At 35.8% G+C, this 26,936-nt stretch overlaps 1 long non-coding RNA gene across 4 annotated transcripts; it reads left to right on the forward strand.

The window, feature by feature from the left end:
- The first annotated feature begins 261 nt into the window (after window positions 1-261).
- Window positions 262-26,936, forward strand: LOC117425935 (uncharacterized). 4 transcript variants are annotated; one of them, XR_009307925.1, is made up of 6 exons: window positions 262-500; window positions 3,651-3,781; window positions 7,131-7,316; window positions 9,061-9,189; window positions 13,246-14,462; window positions 14,825-26,936. It is a non-coding gene; the product is annotated as an uncharacterized LOC117425935 (long non-coding RNA). The 4 variants fall into 4 exon arrangements; XR_004548047.3 differs by having other exon boundaries at window positions 13,246-13,316; window positions 14,287-26,936; XR_009307924.1 differs by having other exon boundaries at window positions 6,924-7,316; window positions 13,246-26,936.

Raw genomic sequence — 26,936 nt, forward strand, 5'->3', positions numbered from 1 at the left:
TGAGGTTGCTGAGGGCCTGTTCTGCCTCTGCTATTGCAGCATTCATCACCCCAATGATGCTGACGTCTGCAGCAGTTTTTGTATCCAGTGCTGCGTTTACACTAACACCTCGGACTTAAGCCGACTCAGGTCCGACTGATCGCAGAGATTCTTATCATTTTTCACGTAGCATTTACACTGCGGTTGTGCCCTGAGCCGTCTTAGGTCCAAATGCGCGCGCATACCATCTAAATTACAATACGTGGTCGGTGATGTCATAACGACCACTGAAGGGATGACGAGTTTTCCCTTCCCCAAACCATAAATGCGGAATAGGCAGTGGTATTACAAACAAACAGTCCAGTGTCCTGTTCATATTGCGGGGACTTATCTTAAAAAAATAGATATACTTATCTTAGTCTGAGAGGAAAATGGGTCAACATTATCAACAAACGAAGGCGACAGAGAGCACAAAAGAGAGAGCAGCAACGACAACAACAACTGATAGAAAAGAAACGCAGGTCTGCGCCGTGGCGTAAACTTTGTTTTCACAACTTTCTGTATGAGGCAACAATACATTTCCTGTATATATTGACGGCTATATATGTTTTCAAAACAACTCTTTTCTGTTTCTTCACCAATATTTATTGTCTCACCTTGTATATACACATAATTGTATGATGCATAAGTCCTTTATTTTTTAGTTAAAATATGCTAAGCAGCCACAGGAATACCGGAGAAAAAACATTTACTGTATAAAATTGCAATTAACAAATTGTATTTTTTTAAAAATTAGCCTTGTTACAAATACTACAACTGCAAACGAATAAATAACAATAATTTGTTATATAGACACACTATCTAAATTGTTTGTAATTCAAAACATTTTGTTCCTTCTTCATAGAACCGACTGGTGTTGTCAATTCCCACTGACTTTGTTAATGTCTTTAGTTTTCATATCATTGTTTAAGGAGTTTGATGTGCTTGCTGCATTGGTAGGGGGTCCTTTCAAATCCTTGGTTCGCCAAACCTGCTGCTATTTCTCTGTATATGTATGTATTGCGTGTGTTTCTGCTTAGTGGTGCACTCTGGATTTGAGTTTCACCCCACAGCGCTAAGAGCTCTGCTTTCTTGCAGTGGTTGTCAGACATTGTTCTAAAAAAAAAAAAAAAAACTATTACGTGCTTTTAAGCTAATCATGTGTACAATCAACATATTTATTTAAATAACAATAAAAACAAACAACAAAAAGGGTGTGTTAAAGCATGTTTGAAACGAAACCAATAACTAAATGGTTTAACAATACAATAACTGGGAAAAACACAATCCAGCATAGTTTTTGTATAAAATTATTTTGGAAGCATTTTTTTTAAAATAATAATTCTCACCGATATACTAAAATATGACACTTTTGTTTCTTTGTCGTCCACCGGCGTCCTATTTAACAAAGCGTAAAAGTTATCAAAAGTTTACATAACCCAATGTATCAATATTTGGGGTATGTACACTTTTGACGACAACTTAATAATAAAACGTAGGTATTCACAAATACTCACTAATACAAATGTTAATAAATTCAAATATTCAGGACAGAACACCTAGTCCTTTCATAGTAAATGTTTTAATAACCTAGCATTGTAAATAACATACGCCAATAGTCAGACAGAGCAGTCACCACATGGTGCTCTTTTGTCAGTGTGATTGTTTCCTATTCACTGAAACTATATAATTATTATGTTTGTGCCAGATACTAAGAGGATCATCTTTTTGCTTCCTGTAAAATCTTGCATTTATTCATGTTCAGCTCTCAAGTCTCATGGGAGATTTGGTATCAAGTTTGTTCTGGTTTTTAATTAAATCCAACAAACAACTTGAAAGAGCTTAGGAGACCTTGAATTATTTTACTCAGTTTACTTCAGATAGTTTTGTCTTTCAAAAAAGAGATAAATGTCTTTAACAAAACAACACCTTTAACAATAATATGCTGTTTTTAACATACATTGAAAATGCAGATGAATACAACACACATTGTTAATTACTAGAAGATTATTGAAAAAAAATATACAGCAATATTAAGTAATGGTAGTTCTATTAACAGCAAGACTAGAAAGTGAACAAAACGCACTTAATAAGCTAAACATAGATATCAAAACCTTAGCAGCAAGGTTTGCAGCTTAGGACATTGGTACCACAATGTCTATGTAACTGTATAACGCATATGTCAATATTAAAAGTCACTGGTTAGAGTTAAGTTCTATTAATCGTTGCTGGTCTGTTGTTTTTCACTACGGGGTGAATAATACAGAACACGGCAGGTGCTTTTCTCTTATTGCTGAAATGTTTTTCAAATGGCAGACTGTGGAACGAAGCAGAGAAAATGAATTCCTACAGCACCCCTCAATCATTGCAGCTGCTGAATAGGGGTGCATTTACCTCACTGCACTCCATTTATTTATTGCATTCTCATCTGGATTATTGCCAGTGGTCCTGAAATGGCTTCTCCTTTTCATTTCTTTGGCTTTCATACTCTAGCGTCTAGACTGCAGGGTTGGTTTGTGGTGGGGGGGGGGGACACCTCACTTAATAATCAGTACTGTTTCACATGCCTGGAGTGCCTATAACCACTGAGTAATTAAGATACTACTTTTACAAATGACACAAAGCATCTGCATTGATTAGTGAATGGAATTCATTGTGGTCAGGTTTCAGGTTATGTCTGCTTCCATCTAATTAGTAAATATATTTGTCAGGGTACTGTGGTAATTAGTATTGGATTAGGTGTTTGATGAAGAATGAATGACTTTCCATACTCAAATCCCCATGGTCATTATTGTTCAACCAAGTACCGTTGACCTTTTGTCTCAAAACTTTCCTATTTAGCTAATAAACAAATTAAGTCAATCTTACAGTACCATCAATGCACTGTTATTCACCATTCTAAGAACTCTGCTTATCCAGTCTACTGACAGCCAGACTGTCCTTGTAAGCCTGGTTTGAAATGGAATAATTAACATAGAGTAATAGTCGTTTCAATGAAAATTCAAGTGTTAAGTAATACATTACCTTTGTCTTTTGAATGCATTTTGAGCTTTGAATATAGAATTGTTCTAATTGTTTTGGCTTAGCGCTACCGGCATGTCATTATATAAGAAAAATAACAATGTTTTCAGTTACCATTGACCAAATCAAAACAGGCCTCAGGCTGCGCTTTGCCTTTGTCTCTTGGTGCGCATTCAGCTGAGACAAATAACTTGCAAGTAGCAGGACATTACTGCACACTTAGCTCCCTAGAAGAGCTACTGTAGATTACCATCAATATCTCGTTCTATTTCTTCCCCAGTTATAGTCAGATATTATATTATTTTGGTAAATTTTGATAATGCCTGGATCATTTTTATAAGCATTCTCAGTGTTTGCGAGTTGTAAACTGACATATTTCAGATTGGATATTCATATCAGACGCTGTTAAAGAACAGACTCTTCTGATGTCTTCCCCCACATTCCAATCTATTTAGGCGGTGAACAAGGGTTAATGGTGTATGACAACAATCTGCAAATCGCCAAAGTAAATATTCTTTCTTTCTCTCTCTCTCTCTCTCTCTCTCTCTCTCTCTCTCTCTCTCTCTCTCTCTCTCTCTCTCTCTCTCTCTCTCTCTTCTTAAAACTGACAGGAAAGACTGTTTGACTTGGGATTGGTCCAGCAGGAAAAACATTCTGCACATTTCCATCAGGAAATGGCAGCAGCTGACTTCTATTTGGGACAATTATAAGGAGTTTGAAATGAACATTCCTGTATTGTCAGGTACAATTACATATTTCATACAGCTGACTTGCCCAAGAAACACACAAACAGTTCAGAAGCCTTGCTGGATTAGAGTCATCTATCCATTAATTACAGCATATATTTAATTCACCAGTGGGTCAGGCAGTTAGAGTGGAATGAAGACAGCTTTCAAACATTTCAACTCCTGGCTATAAAAAGAATAGGAGAATATGAGGTTATCCAAAGGACAACAATGGCTGTATGACTGGGTCAACAGTGAATACACCACTCTAGTTGACCCCCCCTGAACCAAATAAGGTTATTTAAGCTTCACAAAATAGCAAGGGTGTACAGTTAATGTATGTATGTGTGTGTGTGTGTATATACACAAACCCACACACACACAATATTTGGTCAAGTGTTTCTTTTACATACTGTATCTGAAATGAATGTGTTGTCTGTCTACCTTTCATACTGAAAACTTTTGTTAAGAGAGACCGTTTCAGGATGTTGCTCTTGTTCAAAAAATGCTCAACGGTGGCGTGCCAAAGGTGGGTGATGAGGTATGATGGTTTATTTTAGTGAAGTCACGTGTTTGACTCATGGACCTTCTATTCACCTTAATGGTGACATTTCCTGTGGGGCTCGGATTACCCCAGTGGAATGCAGGGCTCTCTTGATTGCTCTCTTTTTCTTTCTTTCTCTTTCTTGCTCTCTTTTTCTACATTAGGACATTAATGGAAATGCAAACTACATTAAAGATATGTATTTACACTTTAACCCCATTCTACTTGGTAGAATTGTTCTCACATTTCGTCCCAGCATTATGGATAAATACATTATTTTATTTAACAGAAGTAAATATACTTGTACCAAAAGTTAAAAGTAAACAGTCTTTTTAAAATATTCATAGCAAGTGCAATGGCATGTATTGTAAACAGTGTCTTGATTTTGAACGCTGGCATATGGAGGGTTATTCCAAATGCCTGCATTCAGATTTATTTTATGGCATAAAGATACTGTGGATTTGCCAAATTATGTGACTTTTCAGTATGAAAGCTTTAGTCGAAACATTTGTATAGTTAACTTATGATTGAGTGTTTGAAGTTGTGAATTAAGGAGAAGTTAGTGTGGAACGAATGTGTGGTTAAAAACACCTCTGTAGCTTCAGTTTCTTTCGGGTTTCCTGCTGGCTTCAGGAACAGATGCTTGTGATGAGTATGCAGGATAGACAGTGTCCCTCCTGGATTTATCATGTGTTTGAGATAATTTGAAACCCAGAGGCAGGATTGTAGGTCTCATTCATTCATATACTACCGTATATCAGCAGCACAATATAATGGATTTCATGTTCCTGTCTCATCTCCAGCACTAGGTGTCTAAGGATAATGAGAGAACTGGTGAAGTGGGTTTGCATTACCATTCATTAATAAAAAGATACACTTCTGGCCTTAATTTAACTCCAAATAAGTCAGCCCAGGATTATAAAAAGACAGCATTTTTTGTGTTCATTAACAATACGTATAGGAAACAAAGGTAAGTATTATATTGTCAAAATTCTCTGTAGATTATGGTACCTTAATAATTGAGGTAAAGGGCTTTGTGATTAGCATGAAAGGCGCTCTCTGGTTCTTGAATGTTTTTTGTTGTTGTCATTCAGGTCACTTCTCCCTAGTACTTAAGGGTTAAATGGCCAAACACTAGACTGTTTCTTTGCTTTGGTTTTGAAGCAGTGTAAAACTCAATATAGGACAGTTCTAATGACCCAGAACCCTAAAGATGAGACGCAAAAGAGTTGTCTTTGTGGAAAATCAGCATGATGTAATTGCAACACACTACATTCTTATCATCCCACACCATATCTAATAGACACCAGTCAGTGTTTTAACTGCAGTCACTCACCATTGTTTTATTGGTTTTGTGATATTTAAAAACTGAAATCAATGAATTGGTATTAACAAAACAAACACACTGCCCATTAAATATAAAATGGCATCATGTATGTTATTATTATTAGTATCAGATAAAATTCAAGCTAACTAAACCACAGAAACATGTCTCAGCACTGCTACCATCTATATATCAGCCCTTTTAATCTTTAGTTTAAAATCTGAGGCTTTTAGATGTTATTGTAAAGAAACGTCTTTTCTTGGGTGGAATCTGAATGAAAATGAATATTCAGAAAGGATACTACCCGTACATAATGAAGCATGATTTATTGAATACCGCTACAGTACAATTGACCCACGGCCTCATTCCTAATAGAGCACCTGGTGCCACCTCGAAATGTTAATATGATATAAATTGATATGCTGGCAGTGCAGGGAATGCCAGTGAGGCAGGAAAGAGACAAAGTCAGCCTCCCTATGGAGTGAGGCCAGCTGTTGGGGGAGGCAGGAAACGGAGAGGGCAGCCACATGACGGGTAAACCAGATAGAAACCTGAGTGGTGAGCATAATTGTGTACAGTAGGGGGTTTATGGGGTTTATTCAATTGATCTACAGCAGATCTACATACAGCTGCTATTTCTGTCACTAAATTGGGACATTGTTTTATTATATTTATGAGAAAAATACAAGACTCACATGCACTGATGGTTTTCTTGGTACATAGGAGGTCCTGTTTGTATCTTCTAAACGGCAGCAGTATTTAGATCCATCATCGTTTATACCATGTCTACAAGGCAAGAGCCAGAATTGGTAGGCTTAGATATCCTATAGTTATTGGTTAAGAGTGTAAAATAGTATGCATTTAGTGAGTTTGGTGAAAGTCGTTCAACTATCAGTTACCCTCTTATTTCACCTGAATTTCTTTCTTTTTCAAAACCTGAACTAATCAGAATACTTGAGAAAAACCACAAACTGTATCTAACAATAGATGATGTGATATATTTTACTGCAGGTTATGCTTGAAAGGTAAGAGACCAGCTTGCAGCTTTGTCAAAGGCATCTTCATCTTTCTGTAATGCTATCACAAAGCCTAAGTGCTGAAAGTTAGAGACATTCCTTCATAGTTTTAAAATCCTTCCATAGCAACAGTGCACATGAGGCACAATTCATAAGCCTTTATTACTATGGCAGCGGTACCTTTACCTGTCAAGGAAGCCGGGCTGAAAGGGTCATTATCACGCCGGCTGCTCTCACATAATAGATGGCTTCTCTGTGCTTCTATTTATCTCCAGGGCTGGGAGAAGACGACTGTTCTTCAGGAGACTTGTTGATTTATCTTGTTTAGAAGAATGGCAGCACTCTAACAGGAGTAGTCTTTATGAAAAAGCAGTTGACTACATTGCTTCAAGACAAATGAAACTTACATTCTGCCTTTCACAAATTATGTACGTTAAAGGGTCTGCTTGTTTTTTTTTTTTTTTTTTGTTTTTCTTTCCCAGCCGTCAGCCAAAAATAAAGAAAGAATTAAGTGATTCTTCCAAGACCTCTTGGGACCGCTCCTTGACAGTTCACTCCTACAATTAAGCCTGGCTACCAGTTCTACTCCAATCCAGAAAACCAGGTGTTGAATAAACAAAGCCTACTGGTTTTGGCAGCTTGAGTGAAGATCAATGAAAAACAATCTGGTAAAACGCCTGTCCTGAAAAGCCTCTTTTTCTTTTGTCCTTTGTTCTGCCAAACCAAATCTTGAGCACACATCTTTCCCTTGCATAATCTTTGAGGAAAGCATGTCTTAATTTTTCTACATAATTTCCCCCAAAACTATGTGTAATACCATCTCTGTGGCTGCATTTCCTTCATCTGTGGAGAAATAAAAGATGAACATAGTCAAGGACTGAGATTTTGTATTCTTTAGTTTCAGTTGACCCTCTCCAATAAGCACATTCATCTCACACATCACATTCCTGGGTGGCACTGTCAAATAAGTGACAGTTTGTGATGAATTAAGGTTACTGGGTAATGGTTTAGAATAATTGAGAATGGGTGGAATGTATCGGGAATTGATGTTCACTTCCTGTGAATGCATTATAACTTCTGTGATTAACATGTTTATTTTTTGGGAGATTTTTTTAACACACGTTAATCGCACTCCTCTGTCTTGTCCTTCTTAACATACCATAATTAATTTCCTGCGGCACCATTTCAATACACTTGAGTGCATGCCAGGATTGAATGAGTGTAGTCATCGTTTGAATATATAATGTCACGGAACCGCATTATGTAGGAAAGCAGTCAAACTGAAGGACTTGTGAATGGGAAGTTTATTTTTTAAAAACTGACGGTTCATTGGATAGAAAAAGGGTTACTTGTATCTACTCTCAAAGTGTGTTTCAGTATCACAGAAGTGCATCTAGTCTGCTGTAGCACCTGCATGCTGCTAAACATGCTTTCACTTCTCAAAATACACTTTTTAGTTGTTCTTCTGCTACAGACAACAACAATGCAACAACAAATGAAACCTGTCAGTTTTGACAGAGTACTCTTTTAGAAATTCAGGATCGCTGCAAACCCATGAATCAAGCTAAGTACAATACTATAACCAGTGCTGTTGCATTACCGACTGCAGACCCGTTAACATTGTAGCTTTGTTTTATTTCAATAACCACATTTATTTTAAACAATATTATTTACAATATAGATAGAACCGTTACTCAGTCAATGTTTTATTTTATGTAGGCAATTTCAAGTTATTAATAAAAGATAATTTTAAATGATTATTATTATTTAAACGGCAATGAAAAACATCAGTTTATGAGTAAAGGAAACTGCAATTTTAAATGCAGTAAGGTGTGTAATCAACTGACTCCACTGTGATTTAGCAGTTGGATCAAACAATTTAACAACAAATGCTGGATTGTAATTAAATATAAAACTATAAAGAGGGACCAACCAATAGGATCCAGAATCCAGCAATAGGAAAATAGGGTTTTTATGCTGGGTTGTTTTTTGGATGATGATGATGATGATAATAATAATAATAGCATCAGTAATAAAAACAAACTTAAATGAGATGGATGCAGTAATTGTATTAATTAAATATGAGATTAAAACCAAGATTAACTGGGATAATTATTTAGTCTCAAGATTAATCACGATTCATTTTTTTTAATCACTTGACAGCCCTAATTATAATTAAATCATATTCAAGTTCATACCTATGTACATTTGAATTCCTGACACATTACAAAGCATTACTGTACTTATTTTTGCTTTGCAGAACACAAATAACTATAAAGGCCTTTTCAGCCTGAAATTATGAAAAAAAAAACACTTCAGTGTAACATAACACAGAAATGCACTGTTTTGTTTTTTTTTAGATCGGCTTTGAGTAAATGTACTTTTTTTTTATTTTCTATTAATGGAAAAAAGGACCTACAGTTCCAGAGATCCATGCAGTTGTGAACCTGAAGATTATGGATATTTCAGCTGTAGACTGGAACATCAAGAAATAGGAAACATACACTAGTGTGCTGGGTGCTTGCCCTCTGCAACAGTCTGGTAAGTAAACTTCTTGAGCTTATTTGAAATGAACAGTGATAATCTATTAAACTGCACAAAACTAGGGCATAGGGAGTTCTGTCCCTTCAGTGCTTCCTCAAAGATCTAGATGTCGACTCCTTATTTATGCAATTGACAGCAAGGGGGCTAGATTGGAAAAAAGTTAGGAGTAGACAAGCCAGAATATTTTACTCTGCACATTTTTAAGCAATATAATAAATATTATATAGCGTAATATTAGTATATTGAACAAGGAACGTTTTACCATATGAATAATACTTTTAAAAATAGAACAGTGTGAACATTTAACAGAGTGTCATTACAGACATTTTAAAATGTATGTGACATATTAATAGTATACTATAATTAGGCTTGCTACATTTTGATGTTAATCGGTAAAGCTTGTTAAACATCGAATTCCCAAAAAATACATTTATATACAGAACTCAATGGAACTGGCTTGACAGTAACATCATAAAATTGATTTATGATGTTACTGTTTGTTTTTTTTTCTTTTCCATATTTTGCTTATTTATTTTCCATATTTATAAATTTGCTGACGGTCGGTGGGCCACGTGGTTGTCCCTTGCGGGCCGGATGCGGGCGGCGGGGCGCCAGTTAAAGAGCCCTGATGTACAGCTTGTTGAATAATGCAGCCTTCAGAGCAAATACACTTCAGTGTCACACCATGTTGCGCCTTGTCTCACCATGCTGTGTAGCTTTTTGTGTGAATAATATTACCATGCTTCAAATTTTTTGATAATTTGGGATCTTGTTAATTCAAATCTGTTTCATATGCAAAATTAAAAACAACAATTTTCTAAAGCACTAGAGCAATTGCAACTGGAAGTAATTGATGCATCCCACCACAGAGCTGCACAAATTATTTTTGATTAAAAGAGAAAAAAAAAATGATGGTCAAAAACCTGAATTGAAATCCAAGTCTCCACGCATTGTTCTTCAGCGCTGAGCAACTGTATCATGTCCACTTTCTGTTCCAAAGCAATGGATTCTTGATGACTCCCACATAATCAAAAAATAAATATCACGCAGGAATACTAGCATGTACTTTGAACTGTACTTGTGAACCGGGAGAAATATTTTCACCTTAGTTCATAGAATGTAGTATTTGAAACTGCAGGATTTTCATTTGACGACACAGTTGAACTTAACTGTGGCAGCTCTAAATAAATTGTACAAATCAATATTAAATAGTAAAGCAAAATGCAAAAAGGTCCCTGTTTGAATAACTGTACTTGTGTTTAGAAACTATGGTACTTAAATCCACCAGAGTTCAAATAGTGTTTTAATTGTATTATGTATAAATGCTATTATACGTATGTTTACATAATTGTTTGCATTATTAAATATTATAGATCGATAGATCAAATCTGACCATGCTCAAGTGCAATAAAAGCATGCATTTGATTTTATTTTTTCTAACACGGGAAATAGAGATGTAGCCATTATGAAGTCATATCAGCTGATGGGCTTTGACAAGAAATGTATCACTAGGCTGCAGAGGAATCTTTGCAAGTCCAGTTCTTTGAAACAGATTTCATTCATGGAGAAGTGAGCTCCAGGCTTTTAAATATGTTGTTAAACCAGATAACTAAGAAAACGAAGTTTGACAGCAATTATTGATGCTTACAGAAAATTAAAGAGGAATTCTGCTCCAAAAAAGATTACGGTGTGGAACAAGTGGCTGGGCTGAGTATTTACAAGTTGGTCTGCCACTATCAAAAATATTATTCATTAGTTAAAAATAGAGAATTCTAAAAGCCTACATCCTCAAATTACTTTCTCTTATTAACCACAGGTTTCACTCAGCAAGTGATTTCACACTGCAAAGTATCAAGATGCCAAATGATCCCTAAAGGAGTGGTGACCAAGGCTTTCATTTCCTTACTTTTTAATGTTTAGTCATTTTAACGGTCCACCACTTTTTTCTCATTTTACAGACCAACTCTGTTGTTAATGTCTAACTGGCCTATGTGTGAAGAGTTTGCCTGGGTTCGAAGCTCCTTTAAATCAGTATGAATTCTGTTTAAGAATAATAGGCTAGGGGGAGCTCCCGAGTGGCGCATCTGGTAAAGGCACCCCTGTAGTCTGGCTGGGCACCTGCGGGCTTGCGTGTTAGCTGCCCAGAGCTGTGTTGTCCTCTGACGCTGTAGCTCTGAGGTGGCTGCAAGGTGAGTCTGCAGTGTGAAAAAAAAGCGGTCGGCTGACGGCAAACGCTTCGGAGGACAGCGTGTGTTCGTCTTCGCCACTCCCGAGTCAGCGCAGGGGTGGTAGCGGTGAGCTGAGCCTAAAAATAATTGGATTTGGCAAGTTGGGAGAAAATAATAAAATAATTGATTACTAAATTTAAAAAAAAAGAATAGGCTAGGACAGCACAGCTGAGATCAATATATATGAGTACCACTTTCAATGCTGCAGCACAGAATAGTTTTTTAACTAATTTTGCATTCAAATTAACTCTGTGCACGCTATACAAACCATTTTACAGTTACTTTAGAGTAACATACACAATTAACTCTATTTTAATAAATCTAACTTTTTTATTTTATGTACATTTTACCTATACTTAAAAATCTCTATCACAGTACATTGACTACCGTGTCAAGCAAGTTTTCTGAGAACATTTCAAAATGTTGTCCTTGTCAGGTAAAACATGGCAATGTATTTGCTATTGTCTTTAAATTGAGGTTATAACATGCCTCTTCCCTCTGTGTTTCACCTTTGCTGCTGTTTTCCAGACTCTGCAAAGTCCTGCACTAGGTTTATTTCCAGCCAGTCAGCCCTGAATCAGGTCTCCTGAGACAAAGCTAAACCGCAAACTCCACAAAGCTCTGAGCTGCTGTTATTCTCATCAGGGGGGGGGGGGGTCACACTGTAGAATGAAAAGCGAGATCAGCATGCAAAACAGTAGAAAAAATACATCTGAATAATAATGACAAAGACGATTGTTTTCAACCGTTGAACTGAATGTTGCTAAGCTACTGAACCGGAGGACAGAGTTTAGCCTGATTGGTCTGCCCCTGGCCTCATCCAGCGATTGACCAGTGTGGGCTACTGCGGACGATTTTTCCCTCTCACGGAAGTGCAAATACAAATACAGTGATCCCTACTGCTACTGGGATTCAATCCAGGGAACTTCTGATCGCTTGATTTTCCCTGAACTCCTTGTGGCAGTGTCATTACTGGTTGTTTTTTCATACATTTTTAAAGGTACATCTATCCTGTTGGCTGTTTAAAAACAGCAACAACTGATTTTGGCAGCAAAAGGCAACAGTATGTAATGCCATCATATTTCAACCAATCAAACTGTTCTCATCATAAACATGCCCTTTAGTCAGATTTACTTCACACTTGTTAGATTTACTCTAGTCAGGTTTACTTCAAAATGTTTTTTTTTTTTAAAAAGGGAAAGAGAACTTTAATCTTTTACTTTAAAATTTAGGTACTGCACACTGAAGCAAGAAAAACTACCAAATCAGAGACAGTAAAAATATTCAAAACATATTAATAGTGAAAAGAACTATTTGTACACTGGGACAGTTTTTGTTTTGGTTAATATTACTAGTTAAAACTGGATTTCTGGCTTTTCTCGTCACTAAGAATTCAGCAACATTGTGGTCCTTAATGGTCTTGTTATAAGTACAAATAAATACTTTTACTCAGACTAGCTTGCACTAGAGTTTAAGAGTAAGTACTGGGGTTCCGAAAAATATACACGTTGCTATAACCATTTAAATATTGTACCTGTAATTATTCTTTTCATTGTTAACATCCTGACAATGTTTTACATTTATACCTTTAAAGTCTGACATGCACCTGTAACCTTTATAGTTAGAGTTATAGGCACGAAAATAGCTTGGACCCTAATACTGTATGTAGACCAATTCAATGGCCTGTAAGCTCTAACAGACTATATTTCAAGAAGCAATTGTTTCTCTCACAAATTATTTCCAGAATAAAGAAAAAAAAAAAAGAATTTACAAGGTGGACAATTTGACCACCATTGACCTTGTGGAACATTTTCTGTTTCAACAGTTTTTCCAGCAGGGAAAGCTCTACCTGAAGGAAAGCCCAGCTGTGAACGCTGCCAGAGACTAAACCTACTGGTAACAATCCATCTCCAAATACTAATCTGAAAACAGCTGCCAGGGGAAAATAATAATAATAATACTACTACTACTACTACTAATAATAATAATTACCACCTCCCCTTTGGTTTTGCTTATTTAATTTACAGTCCTTTTTGACCGTTTTTTTTGTTAAATCAGTTAAGGTTCGTCTTTTTTAGCACCCATAGAGGGTGCTAATTAGTATTTTTGTCCAGCTGTCTATGGACAGCTGGTGTAGTCCCGTCAAACGGACCTTAAATAGGACTACTACTACTACTAATAATAATAATAATAATAATAATAATAATAATAATAATAATAATAATACTTTGAAGTTGCTACTAATTTATCCATAGAGTAAACAAACAGTTCATCATAAACTGTTCATACATTGCCCAGCTAGGTAACTCAAAAAAATAAAATATAATTATTAAACACTATAGCCAGCTTAGTAATTTTATAGATGCATAGACATGAAAAAAAAAAAAAATCATATCATTTTGTAATGACAAGTACTGTAGTACTGTATCTAACAGTTTTTTCAATAATTAGAAAAAAAAATGACTGCAATACAAAATCCTGTAATTTTGTTTTATTTATGTACAGGGTATAGAGATAGATAGTGAGTTAAAAAAAGGGTCTTCTGATAGCACTGTCAACATTAGTGGATAAAAATGAACAGCACAGGAAGAGGGGTATCCAGACAATAGACTCCACACTAAATTATCATGAACGAATGGCTGTTAAATATTTCTCTGACCTTTTTCAGTATGCAAACGTACTCACTCTGTGGAATAGCAAAGGTGGACGTGTGATTTTGTTAATTGCTTTGCTAAGACAGTATTAAATCTGAACCACTTCTACGGGCGCCTATAATCCCACATCTAATAAATAATGCTAATTCATTTAGATTAGAAAAATTGCTTTTTCTTAAATGGTATTTATTTATGTTTTGTTCTGAAAACAGTTCTGCAGATTTGTTGTTTTTTTTGGACTGATTTTCCATGGAAATGTGTCGTGGAAATAGCTTGGCATCTGAGCCTATTGACTTGAATAGAGAAGCAAGCACTCAATGTGAACTGCTAACCGTGCTGGTCAAAGATGAATGTGCCACCATTCAATTAAAGAGCAGGCTCTGTAGAGGTAAGTCCTCATCAGCCACTAGAAGGAAATCTCCAGACTCAGGGAGCTTCAACCTCAGACGTGACTTTAGAGAGCATCACGTGTCTCACATGCTACAGTTTACAGTGCAATGAACATGGGCATTAACTGCTCTGTTTCAACCACAGGGGTCAGAGTAGTTCCCATAATCATAATAATAATAATAATAATAATAATAATAATAATAATAATAATAATAATAATAATAATAAATCATATTAATAATAATATCTTTATTTTTATACGGCATCTTTCATAGTGGACCACCATCACAAAGTGCTTTACAGAGGTAGGCTGTGAACTGTCACTTACAATAGGACGTTGATTTAACATCTCATCTGCAGGATGGAGGTAAGGTACCACTGCAATGAACTGACATATCAGCCCAGTGAATTGAATGGTACACAAACCACTAACCTCACGGTTCAAAGAGTGTCTTGTCATTCAACTTAAGAGCAAAATCCGTTGTCGTGAGGTAAGTACATGTCTTACACTGATATAAATATTATTACTGCATGAGCCAGTAAGAGGAGGTTCATTACAGTGCGTGATGCTAGTATGTACAAATGCCTTACGTTGCTTTTAAATTTAAATTCAGCATACTGTGTTATGTTTTCTAAGGATTTCACGATGGTAGACTGAAGTAAACTATGAGGATTACATTTGTTTTAATACTGGGAAGTTCACAATGTAACCCTGTTTTTCTGTGATAGGCTTTTTATGGGTAAAAACCAGATGTGACCTTGCTTTACATATAAACTTACTCAATTTCTCAAAGGCAGTTTGCACTTGGAAACCCCTAATTTATCTATGATTTTTTTCCGCATTTGCACTGCACTGGCTAAGTATTAAATTCAGGATTGATTTTAAGATCCTGCTTCTTACTTATAAAGCCCTTCATGAATCGGGGCCTTTGTATCTGCAGGATCTGATTGTACCTTATACTCCCAGTCGCACTCTACGGTCAGCAAGTGCTGATCTTTTGGTCATCCCTCGCAGTCACTTAAAATCAGGAGGAGGAAGAGCTTTTAGTTGTTGCCCACCCCATCTCTGGAACTCTATTCCAAGTGATGTTAGAGCTGCGGCTAAAATTGAATCTTTTAAGTCAGGTTTAAAGACGTATCTGTTTTCTCGTGCTTACTGTTAGGCTGGGTTGTTAGCCATTACTTTTTGTTGTAAAGCACCCTGGGATTTAAGAACATATTGTATTGTATTGTATTGTAGTTCACATACAATATACAGTTTAACTTAATACACTGCCATCTGTCAGCTGACAAGCTCTTTCTCCCAAGTACAAATCCCTATTACACATAAAAAATAAAAATAAACCATGATGTTGCAGAGAACACCGTAATCTTTTCATCCATTTACAGCTTCAAATGAGTGTTGAGATGCTTTTGAATATTAATTGACTCATTCTCCTGGCCACACTGTGTGCCAAGAATATGAAATGTCTGTGGAATCTAAGGATGTTTGATTGTCAACACAACACTGTTTTTTCTTTTGACTGCAATTAGACGCATGCTACATCACATGCTGATGAAAATGAGGGCCATTTTGGGGACATGAAGGAATGAAGGTCAAACAGTTTATGGAAAAGACAATTAAAGGATGACATGTAGGATTATTACCTTTTTGGTGGACTGATATAGGAGGAGGTTGGGTGGCTCAGTAGATCAGTGATGGGTAGCAAATGAAGCATATCTTGAAAGCATTTGCTCAAGTATTTAATTAAATCCACATTTTCTCAAACTCATTTTCTCACAATCAGCCTTGGGGAGGGTTTTTTTCCCAGAGGCAATTTTTTTTCCTTGAATAATAATGCAAATAATGATCTAAGCAGAAACAATAATAGAGAAATATATACAATGCATATCATTGTACATCAAACAGGTAAGAATATTAGGAAAGTGTAGATAATACAAAGCTCTCTTTAAGAGATGGTCTGTTTTAATTATCTAAACACAGGCGTATCTAAATACCACTGCTCTGTAATGCTTTGCTTAACCTGCTGGTGCTATCACACAGGATTGGTTTACTTACTGCACCTGTTTATTAATATTATTATATTCAATAACAAATAGTGATATTAGATCTACAAAAACCCAGCATTTGAATAATTTCAATTAGAACCACTGTGAATAATTGCAGATATTTTTAAACTTTTCCAAGACATAAAATATAGACTGATAGTGATCCAAATTGATTTCCTTGTCATTGCAATTTAAAGGCTTATGTCAAATGAGTAGTCACACAACAGGTCTTAGTGCAAAAGTGTCAACATCTTAATAATGCCACTGCAGTTAGCCCAGGTATATCAGAGGATATTACAGCTGTCTTTGATATATGTTGGTCTTTATTCTAGTGGGCCATTTGTCGACTAATGTTGGTCTCTTGGGTTCAATCATGTATCCATCACCATTGACAATGTGTTTGAAATGGCGAATGTTCTTCTTCCATTGGTGGTGAGGTGAGTCCTGAAGGAGCTTCTATTTATACTCTGTAAGTTACCTAACGAGTATCTGATCCATTCTATTTTTTCTGTCGAGTATTCCTCCAACAGTGTTCTTGCTTTCTAGTTGCCTTGCTAACATACAATCTTGGATATACAACACTGTTCTCTTGTAGATTCTGAATAAAAGAGAGGTCATTTTGTTTTAAAATAAATATAGGAGCAAACATCTGCTGTATTGTATAATACCTGATCTAATGACAATGAAAAATATTCCTACCCCACTATGGGAGACTTTTGCTTTGGGCCTGCGCTACATTGCTCTTCAAACAAAAGGAATACATGTGTTTTTATACATATCTACCTTTGTTCTGTTCAGAGTTAAGCCCTGTAAGCTTGCAGAGAAGATCCAGTCTTCCATCTTTTTATTTTCAAGCAGCTCTTGCTAGAGGCGGATCAGATAATGCCCATGTTTCTTCACAGTTCATAATCAGTCAAGATTAATAGGAAATGTACAACTTGCAATGCAGTAACTGCCATGCTTTGCAAACACCACCACCCCCAACAAACACCTCTAACCCACTGTCTCCCTGAATCTAAGGCAAGCATTCTTGTAATGTGCCCAAATAAGTCATCTCCACATTCGGTATGTTTTATGATTCAGCTCTGTGCACACCCACAGTGGTTTACAGTGTAAATAACTATGATCATGTTCTTATCAGTAGTCAAATTAGTAGTCGAAGTTTATCAATTGTAGCTTAAAAAAAAATAAGTAAAACCACAAGCGGAAAAAGCATCTGTAATTATTCCAAAGGATCTAATAAATACACATTACAGACTTGTTTTTGTTTTTAAATACTTCACCAGTAAAAGGTGACTGTAGTGGGTTATTTTCTTAACTGGTATTTCTTTTACTGGTTAAGTGTCATGATTTTTAATTGCTTTTTAATGTATTACCACATCATTTAGTCCTTTCTCTACACGAGGCTTCAAAGCACTGAAAACACTCGTGATGACAGTTGGTTTCTATTAAATTGCTGTTTATTGTATGTAGTAATATAATTAGAGCAGTATTCTTGGAGGCATAACATTATGAGAATCATATTTCTTTGCTGAAAGGTGCCAGAACACTAAAGCAGTGATACATTTATATGTAAAAAAAAAAAATCTTAAAAAATGTAATATTTAAACTTATTAAATATTGATGCATTGTTCTCGTGCCACACTGAGGTAATTGTTTTTTTGTTTTTTTATCATCTTTTTGCTGCTGTGTTAATCATTACCAACTAAAAACATTTTACTACCACATATTATTGGGGTTAATAAATTTGAAAAAGCTGAGCAGAATTAGCCAAGTTGCCACTCAGATGTATGCACCTGCCAAGCTTATTCCGAATCTGTTAAAGATGCTGCTGGCAATGAGTGCAAGAAGGCTGGTGTTCTTAAATCAATAAACCAAATCAAAGAGTATTAGATGAAAAATGTAGCCTATTTAGATATACTTCGACAAATGTAATGTAGTTATATGAAAATGCTTCACAAAAAGATCATTTAAAATTGCAAATCACTTCCCTGTTAGAAATTCCAGCAAGGGTAAGGAATTTTAAACCAGTCCTTTTGAATCATTGCTAGCAGGTTGGTAGACTTGTTGATAGCTTTAAAATCACATGGAGTAAAGATTAAAGTTTTTCATCTGTGGATAGCAGTTTTTTTCTTCTTAAACATGTTTTCTAAAATGTCCCCTATTGAACTTACAACTCACATTTTTAATGTGGCATGTATGTTGTGAGGGTTCTAATGACATACACAGGCACAAGGTTGTCTGGTTAATTAGAAAGATTTGTTGTTTGTCTTCAAATGCCATTTATTTTTGCAACAAAAATCTTACTGGGGGACGGGGCTAAGCATGCTAGTCTCAGGAGTAGCAGTAAAGCAAACATTTACTCCCTCCTTTTGCAAATTTATGCTATACAGTATAGCATACTCTGTGTTTAAATAAATACTACCATATAAAGATTTGAATTGAGTTGCTTGTGAATGCTTAAGGCAGGGGTGTCAAACTCCAGTCCTCATGGGCTGCAGGGTCTTCTGGTTTTCATTTAAACTTAAGCTTTCAATTAACATAATTGATCTAATTATTTGTTCAATTTGACATATTTAATATTTTTCAAGGTCTTTTTTACAGTTGATGGTTTTAAAAATGCCCTTGATTCAAGGTACACTACCTCTGAAGCATTTTGAGGCCTGAAGAGAAGTGTTAAATGTGTCCAGTTAATCAAATAATTAGACCAATTAAGTAATTGAGAGCTTGGGTAGAACGAAAGCCAGAAGACACTGTGGCCCTCCAGGAACTGAGTTTGACACCCCTGGCTTAAGGATTTAGATTTAGACTGTAACAAATGAGAGCTTTGCAGTAATACAACAATCACGATTCTTCCTAAGTTTAGAAGTGAAACTACAGGTTCCTGCAGCTGAATGGGGTAAAGAACGTGTTTTGCATGCTCATGATATTAGGGCTGTAGATCCACTTTTACCTGCTTGGATCATGTATTGGGGAATACGCATCTGGGACTGGGCACACCTAGCAGATTGTTTTCTTTAACTATTACTATTATTTTAAAAGTCATGTCAATAGAGTTTTCTGAAGAACATATTTTTGTTGTTTGATTTACTGTTCCATGTGCTATTTTCAGATTTAGTTAGTTGAATTTCAAACTTTATTTAAATAAGAAGAAGAAGAAGAAGAAGAAGAAGAAGAAGAAGAAGAAGAATACCCAGGTTAAAGCTCTTCTTATGTGTTACAGTTATAGCATCATGTATTATAGTGAATAACATTATTAGTCCTGCTACATAATAAACCCTGCTGGTGGCGTTGGTAAAGTACTTGAGCTTCACTCTCATGGTTTAGAATAGCAAACCTCATGATGGACTTACGGCCTCAGTAATTATGTACAGTTGGATGCACGTTTTCTCCTGTAGAATTTAATTGAGTTCTGACAATGGATTGAATAATATGAGGATAAAGTTCAAAAGGGGTTATTCCCTATGATTTATTTATTTTTGTAAATATTTTGTATTAAGAATTGTGGATTATCACACAGTTGGTTTTATTGTAGGCTCAACCTCACCTTAGGAACACTGATTATGTCATACATTTTCACAAGAATGCATTTATCCTACCCACTAACATAGTAGGTTCGAAATAGGAGCAAGGTGGAGTGCACTGATTATAATTGCAGCCTTTAAATTCTAGTCAACTACAAATGGGTGACGTCATTTGTTTGCAGTTTATATTATTTATAAACAAAGACATTACAAAGCTGCTTGAAGGCTAATAACTTTAAAAGTGAGCATTAACAGATATCGTAATACATGCCGAGTTACAGACAAGACACAGGATTTGGAAGTATAATTAACATTTCAGTGTTTAAACCAAGCTGCCCAGGATGCTGAATAATACTAAAGGAAATTATAATACATTTTGTTCTCTGCTTCAAAACTAGCTGGTATTAGTTCAGTCACTTACTATGCTGTGACAAAAGATGGAGATGATAACACATGTTTTAATTAAGACACCGTTATTCCTGGGGTCCAGGTCTTGCATTAACTAAGTGCTGGGAATATGGGGCTGTTACAATACTGTACAAACCAGACTGTTCTCTGTCCTCTACTCCACTCTTAAAACCTAATCTTAGCAACTGTGAAACCCCAAAATACGCATAGCTAATGTGTCACTTACAGTTTGTACTTGTATGATTTCATCCGGAAGTTGGTGGGGGTAATAAAAAAAATCTGGCCTTAATTGTCACTCAGAATGTGACCATATAGTGCTTTAATGTTTATTTCAATATATATATATATATATATATATATATATATATATATATATATAGGATTAGATTATTTTTATTTAACGAAAGGAAAGGAAGACGTGGCACAAACAAAAAAAATAACACAAAAAATAAGCGTTTTTTAGCATCACAAGCCAAACGAAACATATCATACTTTTGTTAAGATAAAAAAGCCCTGTCCTCTTACAGGATGATCTAGTATTGCTTGTATAATAAAACAGCAGGTTCTTTGTGTGCAAAAAGAAAGCCATAAAAAGTGTTTGTGAGACACGCAAAACAAATATTGACTGTATGTATATCAGACGCATCTCACAACATAAGACATCATACGAAAATAATACCTCTTCAAAAAGCAAGAAATGTCTTACTGTAATGGAGTCTACATCCAGAACTATACAGGCAGGCATTAGGACTGTGGTAGACTTGGGATGGCCTGCTGTGCACAATTAGGACGTTTTTTTTATTTTTTTTATTCAAAGCTGTTGAGAACAGAGGGCTAGATTGGCATGGAATGTTTCCTTAATAACCTTGTTAAACATGGCCAATCATAGCCTTTCTGTCTTCCACAAGTTGTATATAAACCTGCTGATTAGCTTCAAGGAGGAGGCTAGCACGTGGGTGGTGAGAGGACTGGTTCCTTTGTGTACACACTATGTTGTATCTGTTGAGTTTGTTTTGCAGGAGCTGAGCCTAACTCTGTCTGCTTATCAGACAGTTCAACGTGGAGTGGAGGGCTGCTCTACAAAGACATAGTAAAAGAAAAAAAAAAAGAATAAAGCTACTACTGTAGATCTCCAGAACAGGCCGGGTATTGATTAGCTTATGAGATCTGACAGTATCACCAAAGGCAGTAGCAACATGCAAGCATTTTGTTATCCAAATTCCAAAGGAGAAAATTGTTTTTTTTTTGTTTATTTTGTCTCTTAGTGATGAATGTTAGGTTAGTGTTATGCAATCAAGGTTTACAGAATCCAGCTACATTTATATGTGTATGACAGTATTCAGTTATGTGTAGCACTTCATTTTAATGCTTAAAGATCTAATCACCAGAAAAATAAATAATTAAACGACTTGCTTACTGTCACAAAGATATATGGCCAGCTGTTTTCAAAAGAGGTTAGAAATATGTTTCATATTTATCTTTTTTATGTACATTAGGAGAGCTTATCTCACTCTGACGAAGCACCTTATGCAACTCTTCAAAACACTTGTCACCTTGTCAGGAACGGAATTACAAACATAAACCGAATCATTGCTTATTAATATGCTGTGACTGTTGTTTCCTCAGCTAGCTGACAGTTTCTGAAGATCTCTGGATGCAGGTACCAGATATCATGGACGTCTTTATACTTTCGACTTCAAAATACCAGCTTTGCATTATATTTGAAGGTATGCTGGCTTGGGGAAAGCAAGTGATCTGCTTTAAAAGCACTCAAGGAGAATTAGACTCTGGGAAGATGTACAGCTATACTGTTTTCAATGAGTGTAATATGGCATTATAACTTTATATTTAAAATAAGTAGCTTAAAATTACATTTAAACAGTTTTCCTTCCCTTTCCTTTTTATGATATTTGCAATCGTTCTTATTTTCATTTTTCAGCATTTTTTTCAGGTAATTGTAAAGAGTGTTGTTGCTCAGATATTGCACTTTTATTTATTTTTTATTTGAAAAGCACAGCAACTGATTGAAGCTGCCAGGTTTTTTTTTTCTCATTCAGTTTATGGCTATCAGTTGTGTCCCTTTAGTCTGATCCCTCCCTGAACCCATTTTGTCTTGCTGCAGGGTAGTTTGAGTAATACTTCAATTAGTGATAGCCTAGCACTATGTTCATACAATCTATTTTGCTGTCCAGTCGGAGATCACAATATGATTGTTTTGGCTTTTTAGAGGGGTCAAGGGGTGCTGCAGGCAGCTATGAAAATCCAGTACTGGAATGGCAAAGCGCAAGAGAAATTAGAAGTGATAAGTTGATGGGCTTTGTAAAACAATTCAGAGCACTTTCCTAGGAAAAAGACAACCAATAAAACTCTATATTTGAGAAACAACACTCTGAAATACTCAGAACACTGCAAGTTTCATTATCCGTTATCATTAACGGAAATGGTAACAATGTAATTTGAAGCTACTTAAACTAAGTCATAAGGAGTTCATTTCGACCTCATTAAGTGATTAAAAAGATCAACTCTGAGAGATTTAAATGAACTCCATCTATATATTTAAAGTAGTTAATTCATCTCTAATCATCCACATTGATGAGCAAAATTGGAAAGCACACTGCAATTCAAACTTATTTTGCACCTGCAGTACAGAATATCAAAACTCATTTTGCAATTCAGCGCATATAAAATGGTAATGTAGTTAAATCCTTTTTATAGCAGATGGTTATATACTAAATGACATTTCAAACTCATATCCCAATATCAATATTAACAATGATTTTTATAAATCAAAGTGCATGGGGGCTCCCTAGTGGCGCATCCAGTAAAGGCGCTCCACGTGGAGTGCAGGATGCGCCCTATAGCCTGGACGTCACCGGTTCAAGTCCAGGCTATTCCACTGCCGACCGTGAATGGGAGTCCCCAGGGGGTGGCGCACAATTGGCCGAGCGCTGCCTGGGGGTGGAGGGCTTAGGTCGGCCAGGGTGTCCTCGGCTCGCCGCGCACCAGCGACCCCTATAGTCTGGCTGGGCACCTGCAGGCTTGCCTGTAAGCTGCCCAGAGCTGCGTCCTCCGACACTAGCTCTGAGATGGCTGCATGGTGGGCCTGCAGTGTGAAGAAGTGGTCGGTTGACGGCACACGCTTCGGAGGACATATGTGTTCGTCTTCACCGCTCCCAAGTCAGCGCGGGAGTGGTAGCAGTGATTTGAGCTTAAAAATAATGGGCTATTCCAAATTGGGAGAAAAAAAAGATTAAAAAAACAATTGCTGAATATTAAATTTAAAAAAATAAATAAATAAAATCAAAGTGCACTTACAAAAGTTGTCATTTCCTTCAAGGGGTTTACGTAAAAGTTATAGATTCAGTAGACAGTGTGAACCTCAGAATTAATGACAGAGTTGTGTTTTAAACAGTGCTGTGCAGTTATGTAACCAAGAGTTGCTGCAGATGCAGAGAACAGCCTGCAAATCAAAGTTGAAGACAAAAAATCTGTGCTTTATTTTGGCAGCCGTTTAGTGAGAAGTAACATGAATTTAGAATAAACGGATTGAAAACAAAACAAACAAAAAACAAACAAATAAATCAGTGACAGCCATACATCTGACAGCCTTAAATTTTGACTTTGAGATGAGAGGATTTCCAGTTGTACTACAGGAGATTTTGCCTGCTTCTCAACATCTTGCATCAAATACAATTAACTTGCCTGATAAACAATTCAGGAGGTCATTGGGATAGTGTGGTTTCTTTCTTTATTATTTTTTTTATAGATTTGTTATACAAAATGTCATGTATTTGCCTATATATAACACGTGATTCAATAATACTAAAAATAATTTGTTTGTGCATTTTATAAAGTGATTCTGAAATATCAGTTTTATACATTTAGCCAGGTGCAAAACAGAGAAGAAGCAGAAAAGGCTAAAAAGACAGTACAAACTAACCTGCCGTTCTTATCCTTCCATTATGTACCCCATAGCAACCACAAGGGAAATAATTTAGTGAAAAAACAAACAAACAAAACAAACATTAGCCAAGTGCTTCACTAACTTGCAGCATATAAAACTCTTCTGGGATATGAAAGAACATTTCAAACACTTGTGGAGAAATAACCAATGTGAAAGTTTCCAAGCTTAAATCTTACATTTATGTCCATTTGTGAATTCTAATAAGATCTTATTCTTTTATATAAGCTGACTATGATTATAGTGCAGAAAACAGTTTTTATATATATATATATATATTCTAAAGAACGATCAGATACTCAATTAATCTCTCTGCCGAGCTCCAGCTCTGTTAAGCTTTGCTAATTGCACAAGAACAATGGATCTCTGTTTGAAATCAGCTAATACAAAAGGGATTTGTCAGAAATGAACAAGGCTGTAGTGCAGACACATGCATTAATTGAAATTATGTTTTATTAGAGTCAAAATGTCAAGATCATGAAATAAAGCACTTTCTATATAAAATAGAACATGTCAGTATTATTTGTGCAGATCTTGTGAAATAGTTATAGTTCAACCTTACAGCACAAACAATGGTAATGGAGCTTAAATTTGAACTGTATCAGGAATCCAAAGTCTTCAAAATTGTATGTATGTTAGAAGAAATGTTAGAAGAAACATTTAAGCATAATCATAAGGGTTTTAATACCTTTTTTTTTTTTTAAACGCCGGGAATAGATGCCTGTGCTGGGAATTAATTTGTGTTCAGAAGTGTTTGCCTTGGAGCTGCAAATTGGCAGCAGAAGGGATCTGAAAACCAGAGTGAAACTGAGACGTTTTATAATACAAATTCAATTCCTTTTTTCACTGAGGTTCAGGCTTGCCAAGCCAACAAATGGAAACAAATAAATACATAATTCATTAGTGTATAAAATGGTACTGTAACTTCAGTTAAACTGGAGTGTACAGTAACTACAGTGTAACTGCAATTTGACATCACTCCAAAAATCTGATGTAGACAATGCTTTTAAACCGCTGTCTCTGATGTTGTTAATACCAATTTACTGCACTTTTGAGAGAATTTAACTGAGTTGTGTGATATGGTTGGAGCCATAAAACACCCACTATAAACAGTACTAAACTATATTGGTACAAGACAAATGCTCAGCAGTAATATTTATTTTCTCTTCGTTCCACCCTTTTGAGGAAACAATCGCTATCGATTTTGCTGATGAAAATGACCTCTGGTGAAATAATCTAAAACCTTGGCTCATCTCTGGTGTAGAGTTTAGATCTTGGCCCAAAAGTGAGAACAGGGATCTAATCCAGAAATCCAGCTCACAAAAACAAGGGCCAGAGGGCTTGGCTTTATGACACAAAGTTATTTGTTTACCAGGAACAGTAATACTTACTTGCTGTCTATGGCCTGCAGCATAGCTGTACACAGATCAGATACTCCAGTTTGTATACCCTTGTAAAAAAAATAAGCCACTAGTATCTACTGTGAATGCCCCGTAGCTTAATAAAGTACCAACCAATATATATATATATATATATATATATATTTATAATCTCTATAGTGCTCCCTAGAATAAAGGCATGCTGAGATTAATTTACTTTATACAGCTTATCTTCCTGATCCACAGCCTCTATGGGGCAAATAATGAATCTCATTTAGAAGTTGTTTTACGATTTACCCACTTTATACAGGCCCAGGAAATGGAATTAGCATTATTATTTATATTTATTTTTTTACCCAATGGATAATGATGATACCATTTACTCTATATGCCTGGTACTATATAAATGAAATGCTCCTTATTCTAAAATCAATGAAAGGGCCTGGAATGTTAAATTCTGATAAATCGATGGTTATTCCATGTCCTATGTCTTATATTTCAAGCCCTAAATGAAGAGGCTCCAACTTATCTATGTCGTATAATAGGTGTTCATAAAATAAACCAATTGAGTTGTATTTTGTCTCAAAACCTGCTGACCCAAACAATGTAAAGCAATTCTTTTGAGAACTTTATTGGCTGATAGTTGTGGATCAAATTTCCTTTTTCAAGATAAAGAGAACAAAAAACAAATCTCTCCAACAGCAACATAAGTCGTGAAATACTGACTCTAATATAAACATATACCAGATTTACTGAGCTTGCTCATTTAGCAGGAATTGCAGGATGGCACAATGCATAATTATGATGTTTATGGTTGAACAACCATGACGAGCAAACTGAAAGAACATATTTGCAGTCTATTTGTGGCCAGCGTGTTCCATTTTGCAAGGACCATAGTGGGATTTAGTTTGACTTCAGTCCTTTTTTTCAAAAGGGACTAGGCCTCTGAGCTCCTGCCAGAATACTTCTGTCACCAGTGATCTCTCACTGTCTCATCTGATCCCCACAGCACATCGATTTTATCTCCTAAGAACAACTGCTTTGAGGAATTGATATGCACTCTGAACATAATGTACAACCTTTTTACTGAACTGACAATCTTTATATTATTGATTCCAGCTTTATTATATTACATGTTCACTGTGGTTCAA

This window comes from Acipenser ruthenus, chromosome 20, assembly GCF_902713425.1.
Source record: "Acipenser ruthenus chromosome 20, fAciRut3.2 maternal haplotype, whole genome shotgun sequence".
In the NCBI taxonomy this organism is placed as follows: domain Eukaryota; kingdom Metazoa; phylum Chordata; class Actinopteri; order Acipenseriformes; family Acipenseridae; genus Acipenser; species Acipenser ruthenus.